The sequence below is a fragment of the Bombina bombina genome, chromosome 1, assembly GCF_027579735.1.
Source record: "Bombina bombina isolate aBomBom1 chromosome 1, aBomBom1.pri, whole genome shotgun sequence".
NCBI lineage: Eukaryota > Metazoa > Chordata > Amphibia > Anura > Bombinatoridae > Bombina > Bombina bombina.
The window spans coordinates 1,484,472,498-1,484,484,614 of record NC_069499.1 but is presented as its reverse complement, the minus strand read 5'-3'; positions in this window follow the sequence as shown (position 1 = coordinate 1,484,484,614).

The window sequence follows — 12,117 nt, the reverse complement described above, 5'->3', positions numbered from 1 at the left end:
GCTTGATTGTTCGATGATCACGCTTCAGAAGCTTTGCAATTTTAAGAGTGCTGCATCCCTCTGCAAGATATCTCACTATTTTTGACTTTTCTGAGCCTGTCAAGTCCTTCTTTTGACCCATTTTGCCAAAGGAAAGGAAGTTGCCTAATAATTATGCACACCTGATATAGGGTGTTGATGTCATTAGACCACACCCCTTCTCATTACAGAGATGCACATCACCTAATATGCTTAATTGGTAGTAGGCTTTCGAGCCTATACAGCTTGGAGTAAGACAACATGCATAAAGAGGATGATGTTTTCAAAATACTCATTTGCCTAATAATTCTGCACTCCCTGTATATATATATATATATATATATATATATATATATATATATATATACATATATATATATACATTTTACAGTATGTATTATTAGTAATTATATATGTAAAATATTTATATATATATATATATATAGTATGTACATATATATATATATATATATGTATTGTATGTATTCAAATAAAAAGACAATTATATATATATATATATATATATATATATATATATATATATATATATATATATATATATATATATACATATATATACTGTATGTATATATAAACTCCCATCAGAAAAAGGCACTCACTGGTCTTCATAAAATATAACATTTAATTCAATTAATAAATAAAAAGATATAACGCTTCGGTGTGCCGTTACACCTTTGTCAAATGTCAAGATAAGTTCCAAAAAATGTATCTCCCAAAACACATAACACAACATACCTTCATCTGCCTTATATACCCATTAAAACCGTTTACTCCACCGTATTGGCCCATGATGACGTCATCACACTACAACGTTAACGCACCATGTTACCGCCAATCGGCTTGCACCTCATTACCATAGTAACGTAAACACGGAAATGTTATTATATGCCTACTTACATGGGACATCGCTGTATAACTAACAGCAAAAAGTACACTGCATCATATAATATGCCACTCTAGCCACATGAAGCATAGCATGGAACACAACATCAAGTGGCGTTGAGCTATTGTTAATCAATAGCCATCAAACATGTCACCCAATTATTTTAGCGTACATATAATACCCATTGATAATTACAATCAGTGAATAAAAATGTTAAAAAACATATTACATCAATACTATATACATCCCATTGGAATAATATATATGCACAGTACAACCATTTGTATTGTACAGAGCAACCATAGTGAGTTTTAAATTTTAACCTTCTAGATACACCCCCCTACTCACCATATTAGCCCCTTCATGTCTCCAGGAGTATAGGTAGAAACCCGTGGGCACCCACTAGAATGAACATCCATGTGGATCCACATCGGGTATTCACTTCCATCCTGCATACTGATGCATAATGTTGTATGAGTCCAGTCATCAGTTACTTGGAATAAAATGGCCCAAAATTAAGGAAGGTGTTTAATCCTCTTGGTATCAGAGTGTTTAAAGTATGGATCCATTTAGTTTCCATTTGTAAAAGCTTTTTAGCTCTATTGCCCCCTCTAGCTAACGGAGGAACATAGTCAATCAGCATTGATCTGAGGTTTGATACGCCATGATTACACTTAGTGAAGTGGCATGCCACTGGTTGTTCTGAATCCCCCTTGCTGAGGGCCTCCTGGATGGCACAACGATTCCAACATCCCCATACCAACAAACGTTACACCATCCGCCACAGGCTAACGTGTACAAGAACACATGTTATATATATGTTCATTTGTTCATGCTCTCTGGTTTACATCGGGAAGACAATTACAAGCTTCAGAGACAGGATGGCCAACCATCGTTGTGCCATCCGGGAGGCCCTCAGCAAGGGGGATTCAGAACAACCAGTGGCACGCTACTTCACTAAGTTTTTTTCGCAATAGAGCTAAAAAGCTTTTACAAATGGAAACTAAACAGATCCATACTGTGGACACTCTGATACCAGGAGGATTAAACACCTTTCTTGATTTTTGGCCATTTTATACCAAATAACCAATGACTGGACTCATACAACATTATACATCAGTATGCAGGATGGCAGTGAATACTCAATGTGGATCCACATGGATGTTCGTTCTAGTGGGTACCCACGGGTTTCTACCTATACTCCTGGAGACATGAAGGGGGTAATATGGTGAGTAGGGAGGTGTGTATCTAGACCGTTAAAATTTAAAACTCATTATGGTTGCTCTGTACATTACAAATGGTTATACTGTACATAGACAGTATATTATTCCAATGGGATGTATATAGTTTTGATGTAATATGTTTTTTTTTAATTTTTATTCACTGATTGTAATTATTCTCTTACCAATGGGATATGATATGTACACTGAAATAATAGGTGACATGTTTGATGGCTATTGATTAACGATAGCACAACGCCACTTGATGTTGTGTTTCGTGCTGTGCTTCATGTCACTAGAGTGGAATATTATATGATGCGGTGCACTTTTTGCTGTTATTTATACAGCGATGTCCCATGTAAGTTCGTAAATAATTACATTTCCGTCTTTACGTTACTATGGTAACGGGGTGCAAGCCGATTAGTAGTGACACGTCGCGTTAACGCTGTAGCATGATGACGTCTTCATGGGCCAATACGGTGGAGTAAACAGTTTTAATGGGTATATAAGGCAGGTGAATATGTTTTTTGGAACGTATCTTGACATTTGACAAAGGTGTAACGGCACACCGAAAAGTTATGTCTTTTTATTGATGAATTGAAATAAATGTTATATTTTATGAAGACCAGCGAGTGCCTTTTTCTGATGGGAGTTTGGATTTATTTGTAAAGTGCACCCTGGCAGCTGAAGCACATTGTAAGACTGTGCTTATCCTTCCTTGGGGATCTATATACAGTATATGTATATATATATATATATATATATATATATGTATTCAAATTAAAAAACAATTTTATTCTAGCTGAAGAATATAGGAATTTAAAGTATTCCTAGCGCATCTTCAGCTTTAGAGCAGTTGAAAAGTATAGTGCCAGGTTAGCACATGAATGATAAATAGAAAAGGCTTTCTATCGGTATCCCATAAAAGTCTATGATATTGAAAGGACTAAAGTTAGCATGCCCACATTTTTCACTTGCGAGCTAACTTTACTTTCAATTTAAATTGGTGTGCAGGAAACAGAGGTAACAGTGACTTGTGGTTGCTTATGTTTGAAAATTTGGGATGTCTGGCTATCGACAGCTTATTTTAAATAACATTACAGGGCTGTGTGTATATATATATATATATTTATTAACTGTTTATTAACTGTTTATCTATCCTGTACACCGACTATGTTTACAGCGCTGCAGAATCTGTTGGCACTCTACAAATACCTGATAATAATAATAATAAAATTAACTATGCCAGAAGTAAGCTTTTTGCTCACGTCTGGTTGCGCTAGTATTATGAGTTGAAAGTAAACTGTTTTCTCTTGCATGCTACCCCGACGAGTACAAAACAACAAGCTTAAAATAGTGTGTGCACCATAACCTATTCCCCCATAGAAGTCAACGGAGAAAAACCCGATTGCATATCCTCATGTGCGCTCAATCAACATGAAAATATAAATAGTTCATATTCCAATGTTCTGCACATAGATTAATATGTTTTATTTATTCTTAAATAAATATTTTTATATATAAGATTTTTTTAGTAATATATATATATATATATATATATATATATATATATATATACACCATATGTACACATAATAATATAAATGTAGGAATATCTATTTAGAAGTACTTACAACATATTATGCTATTTGCAGAACAAGGGAATGTGAAATATTTACAGTAAATACATAGTTAAAACCTTTATTAATATTGGATAAATATGTTTTTTCATTTTTTCATCTAGTTAACTGCAAAGAACTCCAGTGCACTTCCATATATGTCTGTATATACAGGGAGTGCAGAATTATTAGGCAAATGAGTATTTTGACCACATCATCCTCTTTATGCATGTTGTCTTACTCCAAGCTGTATAGGCTCGAAAGCCTACTACCAATTAAGCATATTAGGTGATGTGCATCTCTGTAATGAGAAGGGGTGTGGTCTAATGACATCAACACCCTATATCAGGTGTGCATAATTATTAGGCAACTTCCTTTCCTTTGGCAAAATGGGTCAAAAGAAGGACTTGACAGACTCAGAAAAGTCAAAAATAGTGAGATATCTTGCAGAGGGATGCAGCACTCTTAAAATTGCAAAGCTTCTGAAGCGCGATCATCGAACAATCAAGCGTTTCATTCAAAATAGTCAACAGGGTCGCAAGAAGCGTGTGGAAAAACCAAGGTGCAAAATAACTGCCCATGAACTGAGAAAAGTCAAGCGTGCAGCTGCCAAGTTGCCACTTGCCACCAGTTTGGCCATATTTCAGAGCTGCAACATCACTGGAGTGCCCAAAAGCACAAGGTGTGCAATACTCAGAGACATGGCCAAGGTAAGAAAGGCTGAAAGACGACCACTACTGAACAAGACACACAAGCTGAAACGTCAAGACTGGGCCAAGAAATATCTCAAGACTGATTTTTCTAAGGTTTTATGGACTGATGAAATGAGAGTGAGTCTTGATGGGCCAGATGGATTTGCCCGTGGCTGGATTGGTAAAGGGCAGAGAGCTCCAGTCTGACTCAGACACCAGCAAGGTGGATGTGGAGTACTGGTTTGGGCTGGTATCATCAAAGATGAGCTTGTGGGGCCTTTTCGGGTTGAGGATGGAGTCAAGCTCAACTCCCAGTCCTACTGCCAGTTTCTGGAAGACACCTTCTTCAAGCAGTGGTACAGGAAGAAGTCTGCATCCTTCAAGAAAAACATGATTTTCATGCAGGACAATGCTCCATCACACGCGTCCAAGTACTCCACAGCGTGGCTGGCAAGAAAGGGTATAAAAGAAGAAAATCTAATGACATGGCCTCCTTGTTCACCTGATCTGAACCCCATTGAGAACCTGTGGTCCATCATCAAATGTGAGATTTACAAGGAGGGAAAACAGTACACCTCTCTGAACAGTGTCTGGGAGGCTGTGGTTGCTGCTGCACGCAATGTTGATGGTGAACAGATCAAAACACTGACAGAATCCATGGATGGCAGGCTTTTGAGTGTCCTTGCAAAGAAAGGTGGCTATATTGGTCACTGATTTGTTTTTGTTTTGTTTTTGAATGTCAGAAATGTATATTTGTGAATGTTGAGATGTTATATTGGTTTCACTGGTAAAAATAAATAATTGAAATGGGTATATATTTGTTTTTTGTTAAGTTGCCTAATAATTATGCACAGTAATAGTCACCTGCACACACAGATATCCCCCTAAAATAGCTATAACTAAAAACAAACTAAAAACTACTTCCAAAACTATTCAGCTTTGATATTAATGAGTTTTTTGGGTTCATTGAGAACATGGTTGTTGTTCAATAATAAAATTAATCCTCAAAAATACAACTTGCCTAATAATTCTGCACTCCCTGTATGTACATATGTATTTATGTGTATTTAGGATACAAGGAGCGCCTATAATATAAGGCAAAGACAAATGGTGTTAGCAAATGGTGTTATCAAATGTATGTGTTTAATAAAACATATGTATAAAAAAATGTTGTGGATCTAAAATGAATAAAAACCTATTTAATAGTATAAAACGTAATTGACCTATTTCAGAGTCATATGCATAGGTTATAACCTACTTAAAACAGTGAAAATAAATAATTAAAAGTTAATGTATAGTCCAATCCTGACAGGTATTCCTAGTTCAATGTTAAAAAATGATAAAAAAAAACTGATTCCTTAAAAATAGTGAGTGCCTCACAAAAATAGTGGATATGTGAAGAAAAATAAAAATAAAAATAGTTATTAAAAGGTGTTCAAAACCATATATATATATATATATATATATATATATATATATATATATATATATATATATATATATATATATATATATATATATATATATATATATATGAAAACAATAAAAAAAGCAGTTGAAAAAAAATTCGTTAAAAATTCCTGTAAAAAAACAAAATGCAAAAATATATATGTGTGTAAAGTTTTTGTTCCCAAATGATTAAATATGCCCTAGTTATGGGCTTTGTGAAAATAATTCCTTCTTAGATGTATTCCCTAAAAAAAAGTTTATAGAAAATGCTGATGAGATGATCCTGTGTTTCCAAGGTTTATCCCTTCACTTTCTTCAAATTTTAAACCTATAGAAAAACAAATATAACATAGTGTAATACTAGTTCAAAATGAAGCTTACCATGTATGTCAACGCGTTTCGGCCCTTAATGTGGGCCTTTTTCAACAAGACTATAAATGGTGTATTATGGTAGCTTCTATTATAGTTATGTACATCTAATCATTGTCGCCGTTGCTTTGGCCAAAAAATGTCATGTGGTATTGTTTACAAAAAACGGAAGTGATACTTTACTTGTTTTTACTTCCCGTTTTGTCACTAATATTCATATGAATCTTTTTCTCCACTTGATCATAAACCTTGATATATTTCTCTAATTATAACTGTGGCTTTTGGGATTTTTTATATTGTCTCAATAAAATGTTTATTCTTACCGTGTGTATTGAAAATCTTCAAGCCGGAAGTGACGTCATAACTTGTGACGTCACTTCCGGTATTGACGTCCATTCTGAGTATCACTTTCGGTTTATCCTTAGTAATCAACAATCAATCCGACATAGAAAGCAAGTTACCATAGTTACTAGGTTAAAATTTAACAGCTATCTAAGAGATGGGGTCTATCTGAATATACATGAATAAATATGATAAAATTAATACGTGTTTCATTTTGTATTGATTTCTATGTAGTTGCCTATTCTTATAGTTGCCTATTCTTATAGTTGGAAAAGAGCAAAAAGACAAGAGCGCAACACACTCTCTAAGAGTAAAAGTTTTTTACTGGATAATAAAAGCGCAATCACAAGATTAAAACGTACAAGATTAAAAACAAAATGAGCAAAGTGTGAATATTTCACCATGAAAGTCTCCCCCAAGCAGAAGACGAAACGAACACAGCCAGTTTCACAGGAACCTTCAATGCTTTGTGAATTTGTCCTACAGCCAGTCAGCTGTTCCAGAGCGTGCAACTGGGGCAAGCTTAAGTGCCTCAACGCGTTACCTCTGGTCTCCACCAGACTTTATCAAGAGGTTAGATATCCTCTAACCTCTTGATAAAGTCTGGTGGAGACCAGAAACAAACCTATATGAAACAGTTTTATTAATATGATTTATGCTCTTTACATTTATATTCAAAGTTTTATTATTCAATCAGATGAGTTAATCAATTATGGTTTGCCCTTTAAAGTCACAAATATTTTTGTTTGATAATACCTGCTAACCTGGTTTTATCTGTCGACAATAACACTGGGTCAATCAGGAATCTGGTAATAATATAATTTTCTTATGGTTTGCCAGGATTATTAGTTTACCTGATTCTTGCTAGCTATGCTGATAATTTAAATAACAAACGTTTCTGTTTCTCTATTTTACATGCAAGCTACTGCAAGTAAAATTATTTAGTGATTGTTTTCATTAGTTTTGACCTGATAATCATTAAATCATTGTAATGATGTATGCTTATTGATTTGCTTTATTCAAATATTGCTTATAATTTCCAATAATTCTTTTAATAATCTGTCAGGGTGCCAGGAATCAGACTGAGACGAGAAGTGCAAAAATAATCACACCTTTATTAATAGCAAAAAATAATAAAAAGTCCACAAGTCAAATAACAAGCCAGGATTCAAAACCAGAGCTGGTAGCCAGGCGAGCCGAGTCAGGAGCCAAAGCGAGTAGTCAGATGAGCCGGAATCAGGAACAAGGAGAACAGCAGAGTCAGGAACAAGCCAGGGATCAGGAACCAGGAGGGACATCAGGCAGCCAGGTAATACACAGGAGCTCTCACAAACAGGTCTGAGACAACGCAAGGGCAAAGCATACTGAACAGAGGCCCTTTAAATAAGTGATTACATTAAAATGGTGTCCCTTGAATTCCGATTGGCTGATAGAATTCTATCAGCCAATCGAAATTAAAGTTGAAAAAAAATCCTATTGGCTGACTCGGTGAGGATGTTGGCCGTATACATCATAGACAGTCTCCTATGTGGAGAGTCTGTTATTTTTGAGCCTTCACATTTATCAGCTAGTCATCTTTAAACTACAGTATGTCTTTAGTGCATTTGGGGATATGACACTTCAATCTCCCTCTATGACTTGTAGTTGGGAACTAGGGTGACATGCCTGCAATTGATTGATATGGACCCATTTATCTATGAAACTTTCATTTTTGGAGATCCGTATTTTATAGGCCACTGGAGATAGTTTGTCAGTAATGACAAAAGGACCTTTCCATGAGGGAAGAAATTTCTTCTCCCTAACCTGATCTCTTCCAAAGTTATAAAGATAAACTTCATAATTTATTTCATATTCCTTTTTGGACGTTTTGAGATTATAATAGGTTTTAGTGGCAGTTGCGGCTCTTTCTAAATTCCTTTGAGCTAATGCAAAGGCATATTGCAGGTGCTTTCTTAGGTTCTCCACATATTGATGTGTATTGGCAGCGTTTATCAAATTTTGGTCTGATGTACGGTACAGTAGATGCTGAGGTAGAACCATTCTTCTACCAGTCATCAGTTCAAAAGGTGACATCTTGGTAGCACTACTTGGAGTTGCTCTTAATGCCATTAAGACAAGAGGTAGTTTTACATCCCAGTCTTTACCCGTTTCACTCACAAACTTTTTGAGGATTTTAACAATGGACTGGTTGTAACGCTCTATACCACCACTTGAGGCAGCTCTATAAGCAATATGGAGCTTTCTTTTAACCCCTAGTATTTTCCACATTTTGGTCATCACTTCACTTGTGAAGTGGGTTCCCCGATCTGACTCGATTCTTTGGGGCAAACCAAATCTGGAAAACACGTGGTTGATGAGCAACGCTGCACATGTTTCAGCACTATTGTTAGGTGCACTGATGCATGTATTCGTTACCTCTTGATGACCTTGTTACTGGACCAATAAAATCAATTTGTATATCTGACCATGGTATTACCATCCCCCTTTTCTGCAATGGCGCTCTATGCGTTGGTGCAGTGGGTTGGAACTGTGGGCATTTTAAACAACCTTGACAGTAGATTTGAACATCTTTCAACATGTGTGGTCAAAAAGCGTAGTCACGTAATATTTCATATGTGAGTTTGACACCACGATGACCAGATGTGGGAGCATCATGGGCATGTTGAAGCATTAGACCTCTGAACTTGGTGGGTACTACCCATTGCTGGATGCCAGTTTTGGAGGTTCTAATTAACAAACCATTCTGTAACTTGAATTGTGATCTGGACTTTATTAAGATTCTAAGATCTTCTTTGTCAATACAGTCATCTTTTGATATAGGGTTGCTTTCAGGATCTTCTATGTGTTTATAGAAGATGCCTACAATGGGGTCCTCTTTTTGACTAGTGATCAGGTCCTCACTAGGAGAATCCTGACTCCATTGTACCAGGTTAGGTTCACTCTGTTGTTTTGCCTGGTTTCTGGTAATGGCTTCTACCTGAATTGCACCCATTAAGTGGTCAATATTTAGGAGTTCTCCAGTTATGGCTCCCTGTTTGGCTAATAAATCCGCTAGATCATTGCCTTCCTTATCTGGGCCTAGAACTCTGGAATGACCCTTGGTCTTTTTCCAGTGTATGGTTTAGATCATTGGATACCACCAGATTATCAATCTCGCAGAACAACTTGCCATGCTTGACTGGTTTGTTATTGCTTTTCTGCATGCCATTTCTTTTCCAAGTTGCCAGGTATTCAACAAAACTGTCACTCACATAATTTGAGTCAGTTATGATCACAAATTCATGAATACCATGTTCAATAGCCATTTCAATGGTTTTTAGAATAGCAGTGAGTTCTGCAATTTGACTGGATCTTGGTCCAATGTTAAAACCCACAGATATATTTGGGAATCCATTTGCGCAAGTTATACCAATGCCAGTGACTAATCTGCGCTCATTTTCAATAGTGGCCTGGTAAGAACAACCATCAACATATACCCAAGGTAATGTTTGACAATGATCCTCATTGTATATTTTATATGGGGAAAGCAATTGTTCCTCCAGGAAATCATCTTCTGATAATTCTTCCCCAGGATCTCTAGCAGTACAGTCGTGGAGCTCAGCAAGCCGCTGTGTGACCGGATTCTTTTTATTCTGCTTGTAGCGAATTTCTAAGGCCCAGCCTTGTAAGGAAAGAGTCCACGCTGTTATGCGGCTATTAGACAAATTCCCATCTCTTATTCTCTCACTTTGCAAATATAGCAAAGGTTGGTGGGCCGTTTCTACAATAATTTTCTCGCCCTGTATATAGCTGCGGAAATTTTGTAGAGCCCATACAGTAGATAAGAGGGCTTTTTCGCAATTGCTAAATTTTATTTCTCCTGGGGATAAAGTTTTGCTTGCATAAGCAATGGCTTTGCTTAAATTATCATGCTTCTGGTATAAAACAGCACTCATGCTTACATCCGTATAACCTGTCTCTAAGAAGAAAGGTTTACCACCTTCAGGGTACGCTAAGCAAGGTGCTTGAGTGAGTTTTCTCTTCAGCTCTCTGATGGCTGTCTCTTGAGACTAGCTAATTCTGCATAATTATCAATGAATTTGCTTGAATAATTTGTCATACCCAGGAATGATCTCAATTCCTTTAAGTTAGTTGGGCTTTTAGAATTTACTATAGCTTCCACCTTTTTCTTCTGAGGATTTAGCCCTTCAGAAGTAACTTCATGTCCCAAGAAGTTTACACAAGTGCGGCACCATTGAGCTTTCTGTAGGGATAATTTGACACCTGCCCTTTTAAGTTGGCTGAGGATGTGTTTAAGCTCTGCAATGTGTTTTTCAAAGTCTGTGCTTTTGATTAAAACATCATCAACATAAGATAAGGTCCCCCTGAATACAGCAAATTCATGTCCAGAATTTATGTATCCAAATGGAAGTCTCTGGAATGCATATTGGACCTTTTGGAAAGAGAATGCCAGCTTATATTGGTCTTCTTCATGTACCTTTATGGTCCAATATCCCTGTGCACAATCAATGGCAGTGAATATTTTGGATCCCTGCATTTGTGCTAGGCATTGGTCAATATATGGCACAGGCCAGCCAGACATGTACACTCATTTGTTTAGCTGTCTTAAATCAGCACACAAACGCAATTGTCCATTGGGCTTAAGAACACCTAAAATAGGATTATTATAAGAACTGTGCACCTGTCATATGATACCCCTTTCTTCCAAGTTCCTTATGATTTCTGCAAGAGAATCATATGAGGCTAAAGGAAGTCTGTATTGTTTAATAAAGACAGGTGGTGCATCGGGATCTGTTTGTATTCTTGCAATGTGCAAGTCTGTAGTACCACAGTCATAAGAATCCTTAGCAAAAATATCCTTGTACTCCATCAGGAGTTCTCGCAACAGTTGGAGTTCATCATCGCTGGAACAGCCATTAGCTAAGGATATTTGCTCTTCGACTATTTGCTGAAATCCTGGAAAGATTTCAGGCTGTCCTATTTCATAGGCTTATTCCAACCTAGAGGTGAGATCCCCTTGATTATAGTTTACATTGCCCCCATGACTCTGGGAATTGGGGTAATCTTGCTCTTTGATCGGCTGATCATATACTAGAGAGGCTTCTTCAATTTTACAGATGCCTTCCTCTGAGCTGAAGGGATAAATAGACTGAATATTAAATAGACCCTCTGGCATAGATGTAAGGGATTGTTCTATTAATTGTTCTTCAGTTAAGTATCCTTCAGGTATTAGCCCAATTACATTATTCTGGAATCCAAAAGTGTAATAACTCGATTCCAGCGCATATCCTATGGTAGTCCCCTTGGATAAGGTTATATCCTGTGGGGTCATGTTATGTACAATAACATGTATTGGAACAGTTCCGATATTTACCAAAGGAGTGTAGGTCACTGTGACACCCAGATTTAGGTATTCTATGGGAGGGGCAAATTAGTGTTTCAGAAGTTTTTAATTTCTGACCTCTGTTTACCTGTAAGGGTAAAAGAAATTTATCAGCCCTGGC